Genomic DNA, 24,342 nt, shown 5'->3' with positions numbered 1-24,342 from the left:
TTAAATTGCATTTATGATCATGCCTTGAAAATAAAGCTGAATATAAATTGTAATGCAGTGCAAGGAGAAGCGGTTTGAGCTGAGTTCTGCTTGTTTTTCTTATACTTGATTTTGACTGGCATTCCAGTAATGTATTTAAAAAGCAATTTATTTTTTCATGCCTCACAACCTTTTTGTTTCCATCTAGATATTAAGTAAGCTGTCAAGCAGCCAATGCATTGAAATATTTTTATTCTTTTACACTTCATTTGTCTTGATTGGACTCTCATAATGAGGGTTTGGCACCCAGGGCAGCATATTTAATTAATGTTTAGTTTTTGTGGTTTTGAGCATAGCTCCTCCCCTTTCTAGTTGTCCGCACCTCTTCACATTGACCCCACCCATTCGGCTATCTCCTGCAGCCCCCCTTTGATTTAAAGTCACCAGCTGCCACTGGTATCATTCCACTTCATGGAGTGTCTGTTCGTGTATCATTACCCTTCATGCAGTTACTGTTCTTGTATCATTTGCCTTTATGGGGTGACTGTTCTTGTATCATTACCCTTCATGGAGTTTCTGTTCTTGTATCATTACCCTTCATGGAGTCACTGTTCTTGTATCATTACGCTTCATGGAGTCACTGTTCTTGTATCATTACACTTCATGGAGTCACTGTTCTTGTATCATTCCCCTTCATGCAGTCACTGCTCTTCTATCATTCCCCTTCATAGAATCACTGTTCTTGTATCATTACCCTTCATGGAGTTACTGTTCTTGTATCATTACCCTTCATGGAGTTACTGTTCTTGTATCATTACCCCGCCTCTTCTTCCACATGCTGTATAACAATAATCTAAATAAATATAACCTCTTACATTGTGCCATACAACTCAGCTACCTGTTGTGTGAAGTGTTTTGTCTCAGCCTTGAATCATGACCTTTCTATTTGTGACCCACATTTAATTATTTATTTGCACTTGTTTACCAGGATGGTACACTGTTCCATACTGAGCCCATTTTCAGTGAAGGCCTCGAGAGAAAACTCCACATTTGATAAAGAAAGTCATAGCTCACTATTACATGCTTTAGAGAATTCTCATTAACAGTTAACAAACATAGCAAAAGTTAACTACATTAATTGCAATATGGTAAAACTTATTCAGTCACAGTAGATGAAGGGTAGAAGCTAATTTTTATCAGGTGGGTATATCAGCTAGGTATTATCTCTTTCTCCTCCCTACCTTTCATATGAAGTACTTTTTTCATTCTCAGCCTTAAATCACAACCTTTCCATTTGTGAGCCATATTTCTTTCACCATCCTTTTCATCTTATCTCTTGGTAAAGTCTTATTTTTTTTATGTATAAACTCACATAACAATTATCAAAAAAGAAATAAATAAATTCACTGCTCCTTTTTGCTTTCTGTACCTTGTGTCTATATCATTTTCTTTTTTTTCTATCTGTTCCAGCTTATGCATTTCTTATGCCTAGAATTTATTTTCATTTTTCTAAATTTCACATCCCTCTCTGCAGTTTTAATAACCTTCCATTAAAGAGTCTCTACCTGGCTTCCTCTCTTTATATGGCCAACTAAGTTTGACACAGCACATCAGATGCAGCCTTCTGTTACTTGGTAGAATGAGAGACTAACCTAACCAACTCCAAAGATACAGAGCAGACATCAACACTGTCATTTCATTTTATATTATCAGTTTATAACTGGATAAGTGGGCTGGTCTATCATTACATTTCAGACCTTCATCTCTCACCCAGGCTGCAAAAGCAAAGGCAATTACAATATATGAATATATATAGCTACCTCCCACATGCTTTGTGTTTCAATAGCTAGATAAATACATGTAGAAGTATATAGATAGATAAATATATACTTTTGTAGATTAGTGCAGCTAAACCAACCATTGTGCTTTTGTGTGTAAACAAATCATTCCCTCACCCCATTCTCCTAAGAACACCCCCTTCTAAAATCTAGTTTTTCTGGGAATTCCAAAAGTCAGAGTGCATGTCTGTGTTGTGCTTTTTCAGTTTTGGATATCTGTATGACTGCCATGTTAAGCAGGATCTTACTACAAAATGACGTATGTGCCTGTGAACAGCAACCTAATCATAGTGCTTTCAGCAAGCAGGGTAATTTTAATTTGAAAAAAATACTTTTGCTGAATAAACCACAGAAAATACCAGCACATGCAGTCAGACAGATGCACTGAAAACATGTAGGAGGAATTCCTGAAAAGATAAACAAAGTAGTTTTTGGCCACCAATGGAAGCAGATAGGGCCCTATCTGAGGAGGGTTTCCTTTAGAACTTTCTGAGGTCCTCCTTGTTAGTAGCAGCAGGTCAACACACTCCCCAATTAAGGTGGAGGCAGTATTTCAACACCTGAAAAGTACCCGGATCAGAAGTCAGCTTGGTGTTGGTCCACAGGTTTACTCATTTCTTTTCATTGAAATGTACTGCCCAATTTAATAATATTTTAGTCAGGAACTTGAAGTCTATATGAGGAAAGAACAGCATAATTTTAAATATAATTAATGAAAAAGTACTGACCAGAAGGATGATCAGCACATTTAAGCTTTCTTCTTGGGATCAATTTATGATATCATCCATCGGTTTAGTTCCATAGACAAAAGCAGGTGAGTTTCACCTGATTCATCATCTTTCCTCTCCCATTTGGTCATCAATTAATGATTTTGTTTCAAAGGATGACATAAAGGTATAAAAAGCCACTTTAGATGAGGCTGCCAACATTGTTAAGTGCTTTAATGAGCCTTTGCTGGGCAAACTCGGTATCATGTTAGTCTTGTTCTCATTACCTATCCAGGTTGGGGTTGTCCTTTAATGATTAATTACGTTTTGTCAGCATCATGCCAAAGGGATGTGCCACTGAATGTGTGACTTTTGAAACATTTAGCACAGCCTTACAATGATGCTGGCAGCAAGGATCTACAAATCAAGCAACCATTCATTACCGTTATGCCGTCCTCATCATTGGTGAGGGAGAACAAGGCACCGGGTCAGAAATGGACGCAGTTATATCAGGGTGTCACTGGCTAAGAACATGAAGGTCACCCAATGTACCACATTCCTAGGTTTGGAAAAGGATGTCATTAGTCAAGTGTTTAAACTGCTCATTGACAAAATACACAGACTGAAGTCAGACATTGATCTTTTCCTGGGTGGTTTAAAAGCCAGAGTAAGACAAATTATGTTGCTAATGGGGTTCACTCAACTTAGAATTTAGATCAATTGCCCCCAGTAGGACCTTTACAAGGTATTTGACTAATCTCTTAAAAGGAAGGTGGGAGAAACACAACTGGATTCATACCTCGAAAAGAGTAAAAGATAATTTACAGTAATGTACAACATTTTTGGGTCAATTCAATACAGTCATACTACGGCAAACTGGTTGTATCAGTTCAGATTCCATTCTTCCGTTGTTCAGTGATGTATCAACTAGTACATAAATGGGTGGTTATTTCAGTGGCAAATGGTTTTCAGATGGAAGGCTGTCATCTTGGCGTGAGACAGTCAGGAAAGCCATCTGGTTTTAAGAAATCCTACCAATCTGAGTTGCTGTTTATATTTGGCAAGAGCATTTTAAGGATTAGAAAAACTCTTGTTTTATTCTGACAATAAAGCTGTGGTATACATCCCTTTAAGTAGGTCCTTATGGTCATACAAACATCAATCTTTTTACAGGTAACCTGGTGTTAGAAACAACATAGCTGACAGCTTATCACCTCTTGAGATTTTCAGGTTTAGATCACTAGCTCCAGATATGAACCACTTTCTCATACCAGTCCACCCACAAATATAGCTACAAGGAGAAGAATGATGCTGACATTATTAGGCAATTTGTGGGTGATAAATACCAGGAGAACTTACGTTTTTGTCTTGGATAAATTTAAAACTTTTTATTTGGACCAACCTGATGGATACAGGTGTTGGTTTCTGGATATCATGATTAATTTCATCTTGCATAGGTGTGCCTTAAGAGACTGTCCAAGCTCCCTGCCCGTACAAATTACTGTTTTAGGTCAGTTAGTGCATTGTCTGGATCTGCCCAATTTCAGTCAGCATTGGGTTATCAATCGATTATTGAAAGGAAGGAGTCACATGAATGCCAGTCATAGAGATTATAGGAAGCCCATAGGGATGCAATTGCTGCTGTTAGCAATAAGAAGGTTAATGAAATCAGTAAGACATTTTCATTTACTAGTATTTTGGGCAACTTTCTTTATGTGGCTTTATGCTGGAGCTTGCAGAATTAACAAATTACTTCAGTTTCTTCAATGGTCCGAAGTTGTGGCAACAAATATGTATGTTTTATTTTGTTTAAAAAAATTAAAGACTAGACTGATAGTGATCCGGAAATTTTCCTGCAGAAGTCGGTAACTTTGGCTTCCTATCCAATACATTTGGTCATGGAATTTAAAAAAGTTAAGTTTTGTCCCATGATCTGGTATTTAGGTAACTTAATGGTCTGCTTTTATCACACTGAAATGCCAATGGAATGCTGAAATAAAGCATCGGCTTGCTAGGGCATCAATCACAAAGGTTACGCCTGTCACTCCTTTAGAGTAAGGAGATCATCTCATTTAGCTAGGGATGGGCATTCAGCAGAATTGCTAAAATTCTGTAGCAGATGGAAATCAGATTCCTTTTTGAGTTACATTAGGTGATTACAATATTATATGTTCCTTCTAGGTCCATGCTTGCTTTTGACTATTGGCCATGCCTTCATCTACAGAACAGCCTGTAAAGCATTCATCAGACCTCATGGAATGAATCTTGGGCTCAATCTCATTTAATGAGCAATAGAGTAACTAGGATACTCTTGTTTATCTTGGCTCCAGTTGCTGATGCCACCTGAAAACTTAGTTTCAATCGGTACTAGATATGCTAATAATCCACTTGGGAGGCAACATTCTTTGTTATATAAAAAAAGGATTCTTCTCAGTAATCTCTTGGCTGGTTTAACCATTTTTGTGCAAGAAGTTTCATCGTACACACATAACATAGTCTTCAGTTTTACCTAGATTATCATTCACTGTAGTCGGTAAGCCAATGGCCATTGAAATTACTAGACATTTCTTAAATCATAGATAGCCAGAGCTTCCAAACAGTTCATTTCTTGGGAGAACTGAGCACCTTGACTTAGTCAAACCTGATCCAGATTTCTATCTTATGGATAGCATTAATCTAACGGAATGGGCTGTGATTTATTTACCTTGCAGTTAGCCGCTCACATACAAGATTTATTTTAATAAAATAAATTACAAGGATGTCGTAGTTATTCATCTGACACTTGTCTATGCAAGCCACACTGACATTTGAAAAGGGAAAAGAGCATGGGCGCATACTGGTGGGAGAGGACTGTTGCAGCCTACCCCCCCTTTCATTCCGCTTTATTTTTCTGAATCTCATTTACTCATTTTATTATAAAAGGGTGGAGAATCTACACAAGTAAAGTCAAGAGTCATGTTGGAACTGTGTATGGCACCCACCTCTTGAGCTGAAATGGACAGAATGGTCAGGGGTACTCCAGCCAACACTGATGGAGATCTGTTCATTTGGTTTGAAACTTAACAGTTTACAGTTGGTACTCTAATGTTGAATTATTATTACAAGTAAATGATACTGAGTTTATGTACTAGTTATTCAATATGCGGCTACATTTGCAGAACTTTGCCCATGTCTTTATGGGGGAAGGGAGGACTTTGTTGGTCAAAAAAGGAGTAAAGAAAAAATAAGAAAACATAAATAAGTAAATTGTTATATGTTTGTATGTCTGTGGCTGCATGTGTGAGTATATGCAAAGGAATGAGTGGCCTTAGGTGTGTGTGTGTGTGTGTGTGTGTGTGTGTGTGTGTGTGTGTGTGTGTGTGTGTGTGTGTGTGTGTGTGTGTGTGTGTGTGTGTGTGCTTGTGTGAGTGTACATGTGTTATGGCTGAATAGGTGAGAGTAATGTTTTAGCAAAGCGATATACAAAATCTAATAATTTACATCCTTGCAAGTGTGGGATGAATATCACATAAAGGATGTATTCCTTAAAGTTCAAAAAGCTATTTGTGGGTGGTGCAGCATGCTGAAGAAAGACTTTAGCGTACCAGCTGAGGACATGATCTCAGAAAAACACACTGAATGCACTCCAAGTACTTAGTTATTCAGTTTAGGATAATTACAGATTCCATGCATGTCCATCTGATTCCAAAACACACTGCCCAAAGCAACTTAAATGTGACAAACTGCAATGCCAACTCTGTTTTTGAAATTCTCGGTGTATGCTATCTGGCTCACATGGAATGGAAGTGGCTGTGATGGATTCTGACATATTCCATAATAATATAAAAAAAAAATGCAACCTGCAATTACTGAACTGCAACAAGCTGCAGTGATACAGGCTATAAATGAGCCTGTGGCTGTGCTCCCTAGAAGGCAGCCAGCTAAAATCAGAGCAAGACTGCAACTAAATCATTTGCCAGACGAGCAAATAATCAACAGATACCAGCCAGACAGACAACTGGTGCAGGCTGTCTGCAACATGTGTGCCCCACATGTCTGTGTATACCCTGCAATCCCCCTTGAAGCCAAAGTGTGTCTCAGCCTGGGTGTGCTTGCATCTGGGACATTCCAGAGACGCACAGCGGATGCTATGGGAGTGTCACATACAGCTGCCAGCTGTATCCTGGCAAAATTCCTGACAGCAATGTGCAGCAATAAAGATGAGTACGTCCACTTTTCATCCACCCCCATTGAGTGGAGAACTATAATGCACCAGTTTTACAGTATTGTAAACTTTCTCCATGTACTCAGTGCAACAGATTGCACACACATATTTATCAAGGCACTGGTACATCCTGAAGACAAAAAATAGATAAAAAGAAATGGCTAGTCATCCCTAAACTGACAGGTTATGTGTACAGTAGATGGCAGCATAACAAACATCATGGCAACACACCCTAGACATGTCCATGCAGCAAGGTGAGATACCTTAGGGACTGCTACTGGGTAAGTACAGGAACACAGCTAGGATATAAGCTAAGGGTACCCCTTCCTACACTGCCCATACTGACCAAATGTTTATTTACTTCCCACAACAGGGAACTGTGGTTATTCACTTGAGCTGTGGCTAATGTCTTCATATTTTGAACCATCCAACCCTGCCAAGGAGACCTACAATAGAACAGATGCAACAACCAGAAACACAATAGAGCATGTGTTTGGTGTACTGAAAACTAGGTTTAGATGTTTGGACTCATCCCGGGGTGCACTACAATACACACCTGAAAAAGCAGCACAGATGATAACAGTGTGTCCCATGCTGTACAATATGTTAACTAGAGCATATTGAGGTCTTCCAGCTGCAGGTGTGGGTGAACTACCACAGGAACCCTGGATTTCTGAGATGACATCTCACAGGTATCAGAGGAGGAGTGGGAAGACATAAGGGGCAGAAGACACAGATGTAGGCAATGTAGAGTGTGACCACAAGTGCAGAACCAGGCAACATGGCAGCATCTGACCCACATTTCGAATCATGACAAGCCACATGTACATGAGTATGCAGATTAAACAGTGATGTTCAGGTGTTGCCCCACCACAGAAGCATGGATTACATCTAATAGCAATTACCCACTAGATGTACACACTGAGCATCATACATAACACCGTAATCATATGACATAACATTAGAAACATATACAAATCTGTCATAACAGGGATCACCAGTTCAGGGCACAACTGACAGGTATGCATGCAAAATCAGATTGTTGTATCACTGTATGGCACACAATAAGGGATACATAACAGTGCAACACATACCGCTTTCTCCACTATAAAAAGCTGCAAGCAGGTAAATAATGCAGGACATAATGCAGAATTGTTAAAATCACGAGCCAAATATATCATTGCAAATTATGGATAAAGTAATGTAATAAATGGAGTCAGCTATATTTATTAAAATTGTTGGATGCATGGCATCATACAAGTCAATGAACACAGACAGATGACACTGTCAGTGTTCTGCACAACAGTCATCATTACCATGGGGTGAAAATGACACTACTGGACAGAATTGATCAACTGTCTATATTACTCTAACACAGTCTAGGACTCCCACGCAGAATGTTTACCCAGCAGTCTGCTCTGCCCCTACCCCTTACAGAAACACTTGGCCAAGGTTCCTCCACAGAGGAGATTAAGGTGGTGACACCACCATGTTGAGGTGAAGGAGCATGACTGCAACTTGACTGTCTGGTCATGACTGCTGGGCCCATAGCAGATTAGCCAGTAGCTGAAATGTTTTCATGTTGGAGCATAGTCACTGATGCCCAATGGGCAAGGTTGTTTCTTCTGAGAAGGGGTCTTTCTTTCCCATGTGACAGTCAGCTAGGCACAGTCAGGGCATGCAGAATGCTTTTTGTACTATAGCGCTTCTGTAGAAACCAGGGAATCTAATGACTGTGCCCCAGATCACAGGCTTTCATTCTGAGCAGTCAGTGACATCATTACCTCACCATTTCTGTACTTGTGCTCTTCATGCAGCACACCCAGCTGGTGTACAACATGATCTGTAGCACAGGTAAGTGCACAGATGTCAGATCCATGACATTGATGGGAACATTCATTTGCCTGTAGGAGTGGGCAGACACCCTCTGACACCTGGCCATGCACACTATCTGCATGCCTACATCTACTGTGGTAGGCAGTATCAGTGTGTTGTGAGGAATTGTCAACATCAATAACAGTATCAACTTTAGTCTGTTGTTCACTGGCCTCATCCTGTCCACCATCTGATTTCCCTCATTATCAAAATGGCTGGACAAGGTTCCATCCACATCTGAGACTACAGTGACATCCACATGACTCTCACCATCTTGGCTGGACTGTATCACCATGTCAGGGTGACATAGTGCTGAAACAGTTTGCATTTTTGCCTCACAGCAAGATGTTCTCTGGTTTGATTCTCGAATGGGTGCATCTAGTATAATGTCATTTTCTTGTGGGGAGAAATTGTCTCCTCTAGGTCTGTTTGCCATCTGAAGGACAGTGATATGCACATGATCATATTCCTGTGGGGCCTAGTTATGCAGATGATTATGTGGACAGGTTATGTCACCATAAACAGTATGCATTCTTGTGCAATGCAAAACTCTGTGAAACACTGACTGTAAGATATACTAATGTGACATATAAAAAGCAACACCAATGTCTGCATACATAATAGTTGTAAAACAAACATAACTTGCGATATCTGTAGAGTCCACCTGTGGGATTCAAAACACTTACACTACATACCTGTTGAATGGACAACAGTATCATGCCACAGCAGTCTGTATGCATTTTAATTAAAATACTAGACAGATTGTCAATTTAAATAACTTAAAAGAAAGCATCAGAATGAGATTGCAGATCCTGTATACATTGAACCAGTAGTTATAAGAATTGTGTTCAGAACCATCAATGGAGAAATATCAGTAACAGCAAAAGGACATAATACATATGGGTACTGTCAGAATCCATAGGTTTCTGTACATACACCACAGAGTGTATGGTGTCACCTGTAAGACATACAGATAATCTATAAATCTGTATGTATGCATTGTTCACTTTTGTTATGTAAATCTGTCTATATAACTGCATATGGGAAATTAATGCATGTCCTTAATGCAGATGCAACACCTGTATGCACAAAGGTAAATTAGACTGAACTCCAATAGGTTACAAGCATTTGCCTTAAAGCACACACTTTCAGTAAGAATAACTCTAAAGAGGTTCATTTGAGAATGAGTAATATTAACAGAGATAATTTTCTCCAAAACAGAAATGCTACCATGTGGCAATTTACCTTAGCTGCATATCTCTATGACTAAGATATCACTGAAAGTGAGCACATCTAATGTGCAACCATTTTTAAGTACCATTTGTGCTATATGTAGCTAATAAGGTTCATTAAAATTCCAGGTTTTGGAATCCCATTTGTGGACCTCCATGTAACTTCTCAAAATTCAGTGCAATATCCAATAGCTTGGCGTAACGGGACATTTGCTCCATGGAAGCACTCAATGGATATCGATAAATGGTACCATAGGTAGCACATGCATGTTATCTTCCAATGATCTGATAACTTGACATAAGTGCAACTTTTAAATATTGATTCTGATATATTTACAGATCAGACCATTGCTACCCATGAACTGAGTGGAACCTCAGTTAGCATTTTTCCATTTATACTACATTTTCCATTTTCCATTAGAGTATCAGGTTGGCTACTTCCAGGAGGCTGTGATATGACTGGGTGCCCAAGTGGACTGAGGAAGAGACCACACAGATGCTGACTATCTACACTGGAGTGGAGCATTGGATGAGAGCCAGACCAAGGAACTTCACAATGATCGACATCTGAAACCGTATAATGAGGGAGCATTGATGAAGTACTGGGATCTTCCTGAATGGAGTAGTGGTTTGTTATCATTATGATGACCTGCATCAGAGTGACACATAAGAGCTTTATCAGACAGCCATCAAGATGTGGAGACAGCCAGTGGATCCAGTGGATCCCTACAGTATTACAGTACTATGGAATTTAGAGACATAGCTGTGTCCCAAATATTTAAGATACATGGCTTTTATAACCATTTAGCTGTTCTAACAATTAGATCACCAGGATAATTAAAAAGACATGTTGACTACTCACCATATAAGTATGGATTCTATTCCCATGCTGTTAATTTATTTAATAATGTTTATAACACACATAGTTTGGAACTTTGTAGAGGTACATCTGTTTTCCAACATATACCAACATAATTTCACACATCCACTGTAGTCATTTATCACTGATGCCTATAGTGCCTAAGCAGCTGATGAATATGCATTTTGTAGTTATCCATTATCATGCAGCAGTATTGCCTACTCTGGTTGTATATGTCTGAATAAAAACTCATAAATAACTCCTTTACATCTTTCCTCGTAATAAAGTGAACATTCTGAGTGCAGTCCCATTTACTTAAGCCAAAAGGAATTCTTGTCCCACTGCTTACATATGTTTTCAGTTATGTATCGATAGCTGCTATTTCTTTAGATTATAATGGCCAATAAGTGCCAGAAGTTTCCATATTCATCCATTAGTCACAGGACTATGAATTAACACAAGCAGTGCCTGTTTGCTAAGAAGAAGCATGTTCTGCCTGTTAGCTTGGCCTGTAAGGAAAGCAGCTCATATGTCTATAATTTGGCATGCTGTGGGTTCAAATACACATTGAGAAATATATTGTTAAATTGTAATCTTGGTTTATTTCACACATAGTTAAATATTTTTCTCTACATAACTGTTACTGATATTAACGTTTATTTTGTGCATGATTCCAAATAATTCAGTTATTCATCAAATTCCTACGAATAAGTTTGTAGTCCGTAAGGGTCTGTTAACAGCAGCTCTTTACGTGCAGATTTAGTAATGCTTGCTACAGACTGTTATATGTCTGAAAACATTTTATGCAATATGGTATTAATTTCAAAAGTGGTATCAAGCATTGTTTTGTCATTCATTATTAAATTCACTTCAACAACCACCTTATCCTTATATTTTGAGGTAGTCAGATGGTCAGAGTTACAGCTGAAATGCAGAACAGAGAAATGCATTACTGTATGCATTTGCTTTGTGAAGAGAACTTTGCCAAGGAATATCTTTAAATATAGTCCTCCTACATAACTTACTGTGTCCCTGATGTACATCACCTTTTAAATCTGTGTTGACAGAAGCCCTGTGATACATGACACTGTCTCGCGGTCCCACTGTCTGAGGAATGAAGGTTTTCAATTGCTGTTAATGGTTGTGACCACAGTGTGAAGATGAATTCATTCTTGCTAAGTATTTACCTAAATGTCCAGCAGGTGTTAATTTTTTTTAAATTCTAAGCTATGATCCATATTAGTAGCCCATCCCCCATCCAGATGATTTCATATCCCCAAGTCTTTTCACTGAGTTCAAAACTCATACTGTTAGTTAAGATGTGTTATCTAGTTAGATGGGTGTCAATGTTAGCGTCTGGATGTATGTCAGAGCTGCAGTTTTGAATCTCATGTCCTTTAACTGTGTACAAATATATAAAAGCTTATTTGTAACATTACAATATGTGGATGTTGATTATCTGATGTTCTTCAAAGGTTAATATTGTAGAACCTGATCTGAACAATGTATAGCGATATTATTTGAGGACTACATCATTCATAGTTGCTCTTTCCTTTTATCAGGTGATAAAGACTGGCCATGGAATTGAACCTTGTATAGCGAATGAATGAACAGCCTTGAAGACCCAGCAGAGAAAGAAAGGTATGTTGCTTAATTTTATGGTTTGTTAAATGAAATGCATCTCATCCTTTTTACAAGTCTGCATTTTTTTACATTACCATGCATATTGCTTAGAATGCCTGAATACCCATCATGCATCAGTAAGGTAAGTGCAATAATCACACTATACCTGTGCTTAATAGTCTACCTTGGCATTTGTAAAAATCTACTGCCAATCATTAGCGGACCGGAGTTCCGCTGTGGCGACCCCTAACCGGGAAAACGCCAAAAGACAAACAAACAACCTGTGCTTAATAGTCTGATTCAAATCCAGATATGTTGAAATATGATTTAGCATCAAGCCTTGTTTTCTGCAGATAGTTTTTGAAATGTAGGCCACAACCTAAATGACAGTCAGGTTTATGTATCTGTCACACATATGTTGCAGTGGATGCTATTTATACAAGTTTGTAGTGATTTCCTTGTTGCTTATAATGTGTGGGTTGGTACACTTGTATGTGTGGATGTGTTTCACAGTGAGCAATCTGTTATACAAAACTTGCCTGTTCACAAACAGAATGTATGTCTGGTGTGTCAGTTTTCACACTGTCATTTATGGACTGTGGCATGTCCTTCAGTTCAGTATTGGTATTGCATCTACTCTCATACATGTATCCTGTGTTTGTGGATACTTGTGCAGATAGGCATTTCTTTGCAACATTTCATAATTAGCAAGCATCACCAGGATGTTTGTGTTTTGCAGGTTACTGATTGCTACTAAATGTAGGTACATCATGCATACAAGTGTACATATACGATACTGTTAGTACAACATATAGTAGACTCTTATGTGACACAGGCTGTGATGACTGAACATTACTAAGTATTTGTAATTGTTGAATTCATTATGTTGATATGGGTTCAGCAAATTCCCATGCTGCTTGGATCAGATTTTTTTTAAAACATTTATTGAATTATCACTTCTGACACAGGCACATTTATATTTATATAAAAGTAATCAAACTGTATTAACACATTAAAATTGACAAACATTATGCTTCATATATATTTCTATATATCATATTACATAAATTATTCAGTTCCTGCCCCTTTTATTTTTAAACAAGAGACATCTTTATTAAACCATCACTTATGATGTAAGCAATCATGGCTTTATATAAATGAAAACAAACCACACGGACACAATCCCAGTTGCAAGCATTTTACATCACAAACCATATTGACACACTCTCATTTGCAAACATTATACGTCACTTATAATCTGTCCATTCATTTTCAGTCAAACATCACATGGCTCATTTAAGTCCGCCTTCTTTTAAACCTCATTCCTCCCCTGTATGTATTATTCCCACAATTCCTATTTTTTCCTATGTAGTTTGCTCCTTCCTTTTACTAAAGAACAAGATGTTTATCACATGGCTTGTCTAGTTTCCACAATATTATCATCTCAAAAGTGTCTTCATTTTAACAATGTTATTGGATGGCTGGTTCATATGACTCATTACATGCAGAGACTACAATTTCCATTCACACACAGGCACCAAGAGAAAAAGAAAGAGAATAACAACATGCTGCCAGACACTCAGATAAACAGTTTACTGAGGCAGGCATCATTATTAAACAATGCAGGTCCCAATAATAATAATGTAATCTTTATGTCAACAAGCTTTTATTTTTTTAAATTTCAGTTATGTTATGTTATGTTAATGTGACATGAGGCGGTGTCATACGTTATTCCATTCAAATGTCAGGATATGTTACATGTGCTTTCTTTGCATATGCTTGCCATGCTTCATGCTGGCCAATAATCAAATGTTCAGGTAATGTCATAATTCCCATTGGTAAGTGTGTTATGTATGCCATTGTACAGCCTTGATATAACTGCCCTTATTGCTGATGGATACATTCTCGCTTACATGTTTTGTTACTGGGCATGCCCACAACTATAGATAAAGTGACATAAGGAAGATGTGTGCATTAGGAGCCATTCACTTACAGCAATCATGTTAATTATAATTGTGGTACTTGCTAATGTTTGCACCATTTCAAACTGAACTGTATTTTAAATAAAAACTTTGATGTATGCTACTACATCTTCAGAGACATATTTGTATTTGCAAAATTCAGGACTTGATAGAATGTTAAATAAGTATGTTAGATTACAAACATGCACATCAGTTTCATTTTAAGGTCAGCTATGATCTTCATGGGAATATGCAGTGTGACAGACATTTGCTTTTCATTTTTGTCATGTTTTGTGATTCAGCATGACAGAGCATGGGACCCATGTTGATTGTCAATCAGACACAGACAATGAGCACATGCCAGGCCACTGCTGGCATCCTCTGATAATGATGTTGATGACGATGATGATGACGGGGAAGATGAACCTGCAACTGCCTGCACCAGCATGCCTGCTGCACCCCAGAGGAAACGCCAGGACGGGAACAGAGACGATCATCAGGACAATATCTGGGAGGTTGTAACCGATGTGCTTCAAACAGAGATGAGGGACATGATGGGGAATTTCTTCCATGATATATCACAGGCTATGTGTGACTCCTTCACTGAAGTAGCCTGGGTGATCATTTGTGAGGCTCATCCCCATCAGCCTGGTCTCTTAGATCATAGATATTGTTTGTGTGCTGCATTTATGTTATGCTACCAACATGTTGATTGCCATATAATTGATCGGACTGTATACGTACTTTGGTGCATGCATACCATGTAGCTTCCAGGCTTACAAGTTATCATCGTGTAACATTTCATTATGTTTTAGTGTCTGCATGACACACATTAACACATTACACTTTCCTCCCACATTCAGCTGTCCATCCATTGTGGCAGTTAATCTGCAGCTACTACTGCAACAGTTGCCATAGAAACATGTGTTTTACTGAGGGAAACATTTAGACAACATATGTTGTCTATAGTAGAGCACTACCACCACTGTGGTATGGTTCAGAATTGCGTATTGCAATATCATGCATGTGCAACAGAAGGACATTTCCTTTCCCATGTGTTTTGGATGACAGTTGTCATGCTGTCCCATTGGCATGATGTGGTGTTATGCGTCATGTGTTGGCAATGCTCATGCCATGTACAGTCCTGTATAGGTATATCATAACTGTGGGCAGTCCTCCTTTTCTGACTGCATCAAACTCCAGTGTATCATCAATATATACACACCGTGGTAAGGATAATTTATTTTGTAACAGTATACTATATTTGTGTTTGCTGTAAGCTACATATCCACATCATACATCACAACCTCTTAGAGCAATACATCTGGACAAAGCCATAAATAAAACTGGGACAAAAGTCCAGAAATGGGGACAATTTTTAAATATCAGTATTGCAAACCCAGAAAGTTGATAGAATAATAGATTTTGCATTAGGATGAATTTTATGAAGAGCATGAAGTCTGAAACTCAAATCTCTATCATTATTTTCTAACTTAAGTCTTTAATTATTTGCCACCAGTTTGCCAGAAAATTGCAATTTTATGAAAACTGAACAAAAATATGATGCAAAAATCTGGACATTCTTGAAAATCTGTACAATTAAGAGTTATGATCAACATCCATTGCTTATTCACATAAATTCAGACCTTCTGCCAATAGTTGTACACATTAACTGATAATTGTACATGTCTCTGCACACAGTCAGATCCATACTGACACACAATTGTACCTTTGACATGTGAGCATTCACTGACTTATCAATCATGTGCTGCAGTGATGCTCACAAGAGTGTCCTCTGCTCAATAATGAGTATGGCGCATGACATAAACCTGCTGTTGTTTATTCAACACTGGCATGACAGGATGTGTGTGTGATTGAAACTCTTATAGGTCCATGGGTTCATAGGAGGTTACTAGGCTATTGGCTCTAGGGCCTTTATAAGCCTAGCCATGTTATGCCCTTGTTCCCTTATTGACCAAGTTGTATGGTCTATATTTGTAGCATGACTCTGTGATCAACACCGACTACCCTTATCCAAGAGGAACATAGGTGACACCCCTGGGGTAAATTTATGGTCTACCGTTCAGTTGTCTAAGTCTCACTTGAATAGGGTCATTGAGCAGCTCTGTTTTACATGAATTGGGAGTTTGTTCCAGAGGAGTAGCAAATTCTGGGAGACATATCTGTTTCTCCAGTATGCCCTGTTAATCTCACAGGTTAGGTTGAGATCCCTAGAGTGAGTGAATCTTGTCCTATTTGACTTGCAGATGTGCAGCATTTCCATTAGGACAGGGTCCAAGACTGCTCTGTAGACCAGGCATAAGTCGTCTCTCAGCAGCCTATAACATACAGAGTACAGTAACAGGGCCTTTGGTCTGTCCATGTAGGTCATGTGTTGAAGGCCCTGAATTTTCTTGGTAAGAAACCTCTGATGTCTCTCCAGATGCTGCAGGTGTCTGGTGAGGTACATACAGAAGGGAGTGTTGCACTCTATTATTGGTCTGGTGAGGGATGAGTACAGGGAAGTTATAACATCCTTAGCTCTGGATGCGATGCCCTTACCTATGAGATGTGTAACATAGAAGGCCTTTCTTACCACTGTGGACATAGGTTCATAGGTGTGTACTAGGCTAATGGCCCTGGAGCCTTTACAAGCCTAGCCCATAGGATTACCCTGGCATTGTGCCACCCGACCTTAGTTCCCAGTGCCTCTGTCAAGTAGAGCCACTGGAGTGTTCCCCAGGGTGAATTTTCTATTTCCCATCCACTCATCAATATTTCTCTTGAAGAGGGCCAGTGAGGCACTCCACTTGACATGTATGGGAAGTCTATTCCATAGCATGGGCAGTCTCTGGGTTATGAACCTGTCCCTCCAGCTTGTTCTGTTGATTGTGGTAATGAGGCTGAGGTCTCTGGAGAGTGTAGTGTGGAGGGATTGGGATTTCTTTAGATGTAGCATTTCTAGCAGAGCTGGGTCAGACATGGCTTTGTAAGTCAAGCAGAGATCGCTTCTAAGTAGGTGATATGAGACAGAGAATAGTTGGAGTTTTTTGAGTCTGTCCACATAGGACGTGTTTAAGGCCTAGGATCCTCTTTGTGAGGTACTTTTGTGGCCACTCCAGTTGTTGCAGGTGTCTAGTGAGGTACATTCCAAATGGGGCATTGTACTCGATGATTGGCCTAATGAGGGAAGAGTAGAGGGAGACAATGACTTCTTTCTTCCTGGATGCAAAACCCTTAGTAATGAGATGTGCCACAAAGAAGGACTTTCTGACCACTGTGGCAATGTGGGGGTCAAAAGAGAGGTTGCTGTCAACCTGTATACCCAGATCTCTTATGACGCCATCTGTGTTCAGTGGACTAGCATCGATGTGGTAATTCATGGGAAATGAGTTTTTCCCAAAGGGGATAACAACACATTTTGTGGCATTGAGCTTAAAGCCATGGTTCTGACACCAGTCATTGGTCTCACTAATGCCTTTCTCTAGGATGTCAACATCACTTGGGGAGTTAATTATGGCTCCAAACTTGCAATTGTCTGTGAACTTTGTCAGCTAGAGTCCATTCATGTTGGCCTGGACTTCAGAGACATAGATACCAAACAGGAGAGGACCCAGGACTGAACCCTGTGAGACTCCACTCATGACTAGTTGGCAGTCTGACTTAGAGTCAGCTACTTACACACTGTGGGTTCTATCTATGAGCCAGTTTGCAACGCACCTAGTGATATAGGGGTTGGTGCCTAGCTTAGTGAGTTTTTCTATGATTCCTGAGTGGGGAATGGTATCAAAGGCCTTGGCCAGATCAAGGTAGGCTGCATGGCTCACCTTGTCTTCATCCACAGCTCTGGTGACTGACTCAAAGAAGTCAACCAGGTTGAGCAGGCATGATCTACCCTTCACAAAACCAAACTGTGTGGGATCCAGAGTTTGGAGATTCCCTATATCCTTGTTTATTAGGTCCATGATGATGCATTCCATAGTTTTGAATATCAGACTTGTCAGACTAATGGGGCGATAGTTTCCAGGGTCTGTAGTCACTCCTCCTTTGTGGAGAGGGATGACTGTAGCAGTGCGCCATTCAGTAGGGACAAAGCCTGAGGTGAGGCTGTGATTGAACAGAGCACACAGGTGAGGTGCCAGTTTACTCTACAGTTCATGTAGAACACAGCCAGGTATATTATCAGGTCCATAGAAGCTGTATTCTTGGCCTTGGACAGTGCTATTTTAACCTGTGCAGCAGTAATACTGGGTGTCTGGCAATCTACTGGTATTGTGATTGGTTCTTTGGGGGGGGAGGTGTAAAGTTGGCACTGAATCTGTCAGCCAGTATATTGGTAATATCTGTTGGCTTGGTATAGGAGGTGCCATTGCGCAACAGCTCCAAGCAAATCTGGGTATTGCTGTGGAGATTCTTTACATAACTATAGAAGGCCTTGTGGTTGTCTTTACTATCTGCTGCAATTCTGTTTTCATAGCTAGCTTTAGAAAATTTGATGAGGGATCTCAACATTTTGTTGAAGCTGATAAGGGAGTTTTTCCAGTCTTGGGACTTCAACTTATTTCACATCAGTTTCCTCCTTCTGTTGTAGAGTTTTTTTATGGCTGGGGACCACCAGATTGGCTTCCTGTTTTTCGAGGAGAGCGTCTTGGTTCTATTGGGTATGAAGAGATCCATGCATTTGTGTACGTTTTCATACAGGGCATTAGTGTATGATTCAACGGTCATGCATCTGTTCTCGAATTACATGGGTGCCGTGAAGTTAGCCACCTCTATTTTTAGGAGCCAAAGTTAGCTTTGGAAAAGTTTTTCATGGTGCTTACCTTTGCGGGGGGGGGGGGATGTGAATTTACCAGGTGATTAGTTTGTGTTCGGATCTAACCAGGGAGGAATTGACTATTGGTGTAGAGTAATGGTCACCCATATTAGTAATGACCAGGTCAAGGATGTTGCTACCTCTAGTGGGGGTAAGAACGAGCTGGTCCAGGGCATGGAATTAATGAATTCCAGGAAACGTTGGGCAAGTGTATTGGTACAGAAGTAGGTTTCCCAGTTAATGGAAGAGTAGTTGAAGTTGCCTAGTATGAGAGTGTTAGGTCGGACGCTAATATTCTTCAGGGTGTTTAGGAATGTTGAGTGTGAGTCTTGGGTCATGGTTGGGGACCTATATCAGGCTACAACCTGAATCGCTGTCTTACCCGATGTTAGCTGCAATTGAAGTATCTCTGATGCATTATGTTGGGCTACTAGTCTGGAGGTGTGTGCATCCTTTATGAATATAGAAACCCCACCGCCTGTGGAGCTTTGGTCCAAGTTCTGGGGCCGAAAGGTGTGGAATGAGTTATAGCCTGGTAGTGCAGGGGTGCTTTCATCTTCCTTGAACCAGGTCTCTCTTACAGCACAAATGTCAATGTTCTCCATTTTAAGGAGTGTTTCGAGTGAGTGCATTTTGAGATCTAGACTTCTAGCACTGAGCAACATGACCCTCAGATTGCATTTGTTTGTATCTGTTACGGTGGTGATTTGGTCTTTGGAACACCACCTTAAAAAGGTATTATAAGGGTGGCAGTATCTGGAAGCCCAGGGGTGGCAGATGCAGGCCATCTCTGGCAAAGCATTAAGGTCTGTCAATCATGTCATCCCAGGCAGACAGATACTGGATCCCCTTAGAATGACACCAGAAACATAGCCAATTGTTGAAATCAATCATTTTCTGCTTGCACTGTGGTATAATTTGGGTGATGGTAGGAGGCTGCTCAGGGTTAGGTCATACCCGCCTGGGCTACATAATCTGAAATCTCCTCCATGTCTCTTTTCATGTAGTCCAGGGAAAAATAAATTGCCTGTCTTGGGACTCAGGCCGTGGACACCTGCATGTAAAGCCACAACTCTAACCACTACACTACCTGGTGATCAATCATTAAAGATTGAAGTTAGAAAATAATGACAGACATCTGAGTTTCAGATTTCATACCCTTCAGAAAACTGATACTAATGTAAGACCTACTATTCTATTATCTTTCTAAGTTTATAAGAGCAATATTTAAAAATTGTCCTTATTTTTGGGCCTTTGTCTCACTTCTGTTTATAGCTTTGTCTAGATTTCTTGCTCTGAGGCTGAGAGGTATGACAAATGTGTCGGGGCCATCACCGTCAGCCAGAGACATTTCAAATTGTGACATACCTGTTGCACCCCACTCCCCCACATAGTGACTCTGGATGTATCCAAGCAAGGCAAGGAGCAATTATGCAGTGTAAATGTGCAGAGTATCCCCCCATCCAAGGTAGACACAAGTACGACCATGGCTTTTCATCTGTCCTTGATTTTGTAGAATGTTCTGGTTTTCGGTCATATTTTTATACTGTTGATTTATGCATCTTATTATTCAGAAAATGCATATTGCTGCAGTACTTGTTGGTTTGTGTTTAAGTAGCAATGCTTTAATGACCATCAGGTAAGCTTTTCTGAGACTGTAAGATGCAAGTAAGCTTTAATAAACATACTTTTAAATAATTACCAACATTGAAAGCCTTTTTGTTGTTGCCATGCTGAGAATATTTATATAACTGGATAATGTATAAGCCATAGGTACTGAAATGTATATGACAGTATTTGTAATAAAGGACAGGATTACAGTATTTTCAGAAGCTCGTTACATTTGTTGGAGACTTGCAGTCATCTTTGCAGGCTTTACACATAAACTAAATAAAATGCCAATCTTTCATGTGTGATCATGTTTTCCCTATGGAACAAGTAGACAGTTGTCAGGCAGCAGGTCTTTTTTGGATAAGAAACATTTTTTACAAGTGGGGGTATTGCTACTTTCAGCATGTTACCTGGTACTTTTATAAATATGAATATAAATTATAATTAGAACTGCAGTGCAAGAAGAAGTGGTTTGAGTTGAGTGCTGCTTGTTTTTTTAATACTTGATTTTGACTGGCATTACAGTAATGTATTTAAAATGTAATTTATTTTTTCATGCCTCACGACCTTTTTATTTCCATCTAGATATTAAGTAAGCTGTCATGTAGCCAATGCATTGAAATATATATTTTTTTCTTCTACAATTCATTTTGTCTTGATTGGACTCTCATAATGACAGTTTGGCAGTGGCATCCAGGGCAGTGTATATTAAAGTCCCAGTTTTTATGTTTTTAGCATAGCTCCACGCCATTCTAGTTGGTCACACCCTTTCCCATTGGCCCCACCCATTCAGCTGTCTCCAGCAGCCCCCTCTTTGATTTGAAGTCACCAGCTGCCACTGACACACACACGCACCACACACACACACAGTACTGTAATACTGTAGGGATCCACTGGATCCACACACACACACACACACACACACACCCCAAAACATACTTCTTACCTCTACCTGAGTTGACAGAAAAGCCCTGATGTATCTTCTTATTTTTGTCCCTGCCCTCTTAAATCATGGGTCCCTGCAGTCAGGCAATAATAATGGCAGATGTTAAAGCTTCTTACTGGTCATAAACTACATCATGATGATAGATGTGTTGCTCTGTTAACTTTTTAAGTGAGACAAAGCAATAGTTAAAAATTAGCCCTCATATTACAAAATAATCCTGATGATAACTCTTAAATATGCCCTGTTCCTTGTAACTCACAGACCATTGTAAGTCAGTGAATAATGCCAGACATTGCAGTTTTGCATTTCTTCTAGTTAAACAAAATACACTCTATCACAAGCAGAAAGAAGGGTTGGGATGCAGGGTTTGAAACTTCCCCCTTTTTTACTTCCGTTTTCTAAGACATAAGGTAATATGTTAAGAATGGGTCTACTTCAAAACACAGAAATCTCATAACGTTGAAATTCATAACATCGAGACTATAACACTGAAGATACAGGTTTCAAAACTCCCCCACTCCCCAAGAACATCCCTACTGTCTAAATGTAGTGTAGAAGGTTAAAGCTCTGTCAGTGACCTGTTTGCGTGTGTTGAGAGTATGAGGCAGGCTTGAATCTTCCTTTAGTGTGCAATATAGAAGATTATGATTGGTCACCAATCGTAACTCACTTACTATTTGTTCAAGACATGGATATCAAGAAATCTTAGCACGCATGTTGAGAACACATAATTTTAAATTACAATCAGCGATCTGATCATAATTCTTTGCAAGGCATAGAGATTTGTCTGTTCTGTGTAGTGCTAGCTAGAGAGGCAATGAATTAAAAAAATAAATAAATAAGTGTTGTGCCAGCTTTGAAAGTCAGTGATGCAGTTGGGAACCACTGTATGTCTTTACGTATTCCCCTGTGTAAGAAAAAAAAGCTTATTCCAGAATAATATTTATAGTGAATGTAGACAGCAGACAGAAATGGAGTTGAAAAAATCCATTTCATGCTCTGCTGCTGTTATTTATGCTGAGATATCAGATAAATAACACCCTGATTCAGCATTACTCTAGCACCAGATGCAATGGAATGCTTAACAATTGTTAAGCACCATTCTAAGCATTGTTAAGGTTGAGTCTAATGCTGTAGAAGTCCTAAACCAGGATGCCATTTAACTGATGTTTGAGCATAATACCAATGCTCTTTGCAGTGCATAAAAAATATCCCTAATGTTCTAGTGTTCACCCCCAATATTGTTGTATTTGCTTATTAGTGTCTGGGATTGGGAAGTATGACAGCACTCCCACACACTCATTCATGCATACATGCACACCCATTCTTGCATTAATAAACTTAAATGACAGCACTTCTCCGTAATTGAATGTAACAGACACACACTAACAAACACACACACACACACATACACACACACCACCCCTACCTGATCACACTAAAAGACAGACAATCTATTCACACATACACAAGAAGATGTGCACCCTCCTTATCTAGCCCCTAACTAACACCTCTTCTGTGATCAAAAAGGCAGACAAAGTCACACACACACACACACACACACACACACACACACACACACACACACACACACACACACACACACCAAAGGCCACTTATTTGTCTGTATATACTCACACATAGAGTCTCACACATACAGACATTTAACTTTTTATTTATTTCTGTTAACCAGTAAGTCCAAATTGGCCAGTGTCTTTTCTTGGAGACTTGAGGTGGTATTCATACTTGTACATTTCCACTTTCCAGATTATTGCAGAATGTCAGATATTTACCTCATAGTTTGGTTTGCTCCTCATAAAATTTTTGGTTTTCTGGTAAATCACTGAGGATTGTAGTCACTAAATAATGACAGACATTTGAGTTTCAGACTTCATATCATTCTGAAAAATGCATGTTGACACAAAGTTTGTTATTCTAGCAACTTTTGAAGCTTATAAAAGCAATATTTAAAATCAATTGCTATTTTTGGGCCTTCATCTCCCATTATTTTTGGCTTTGTCCACATTTTTTGTGATCAGAGGTTGAGAGGTATATTCATACTAGCTTGGGTAAATGTGACCACAATACCAGGGATCTTCTTCTGCTCTTTTTTCTTTAAGTGCAGAGGGATCCTTTATATCCAGGTGAGCTACTACTGACTCAGCCAAATGGGGCCTAGATTTAATGTCTCATCTGAAGGATGGCAGGCTCAGGATTACAGCACCTCTCCTTATTCTGCACTCCCATGTTAATATAGGAAAATTAATCCCATTTGCCAGTATCCGTTCTGGGAAGAGAACCCACATCCTTTTGATCTTCTACACCAAAGACAAGTATCAAATTTGTTGAGCCACTGACACTACATATACATAAATACATAAAATAAAAAAACGCATCTACAGTTTGGAACTTACTGTTAACAGTAAGGGGGGTGTCAGGGTAGTCATATGAGATGTGAAATGTCATATGATTACAGCAAAAATTATAAGGTGCTTCCATCTAAACTGTTTGAATAAAGATTTCACTTTAATGCCATAACCTGTGAACAAGGTCCAGCCCAAAGATCTGGGATCTATTCTCATGAAGCAGTTCAGTCTTTTAATAGATATATATAATAGCTGTCCAGATTCCAAAGCTTCAGGGCACCTTCTATGTATCAAAACTGTTAGACAGCTCAAGCTGACCTGACTA

This window comes from Protopterus annectens, chromosome 4.part1, assembly GCF_019279795.1.
Source record: "Protopterus annectens isolate FY-2018-M chromosome 4.part1, PAN1.0, whole genome shotgun sequence".
NCBI lineage: Eukaryota > Metazoa > Chordata > Ceratodontiformes > Protopteridae > Protopterus > Protopterus annectens.
Note: the sequence above shows the minus strand (reverse complement) of the source record.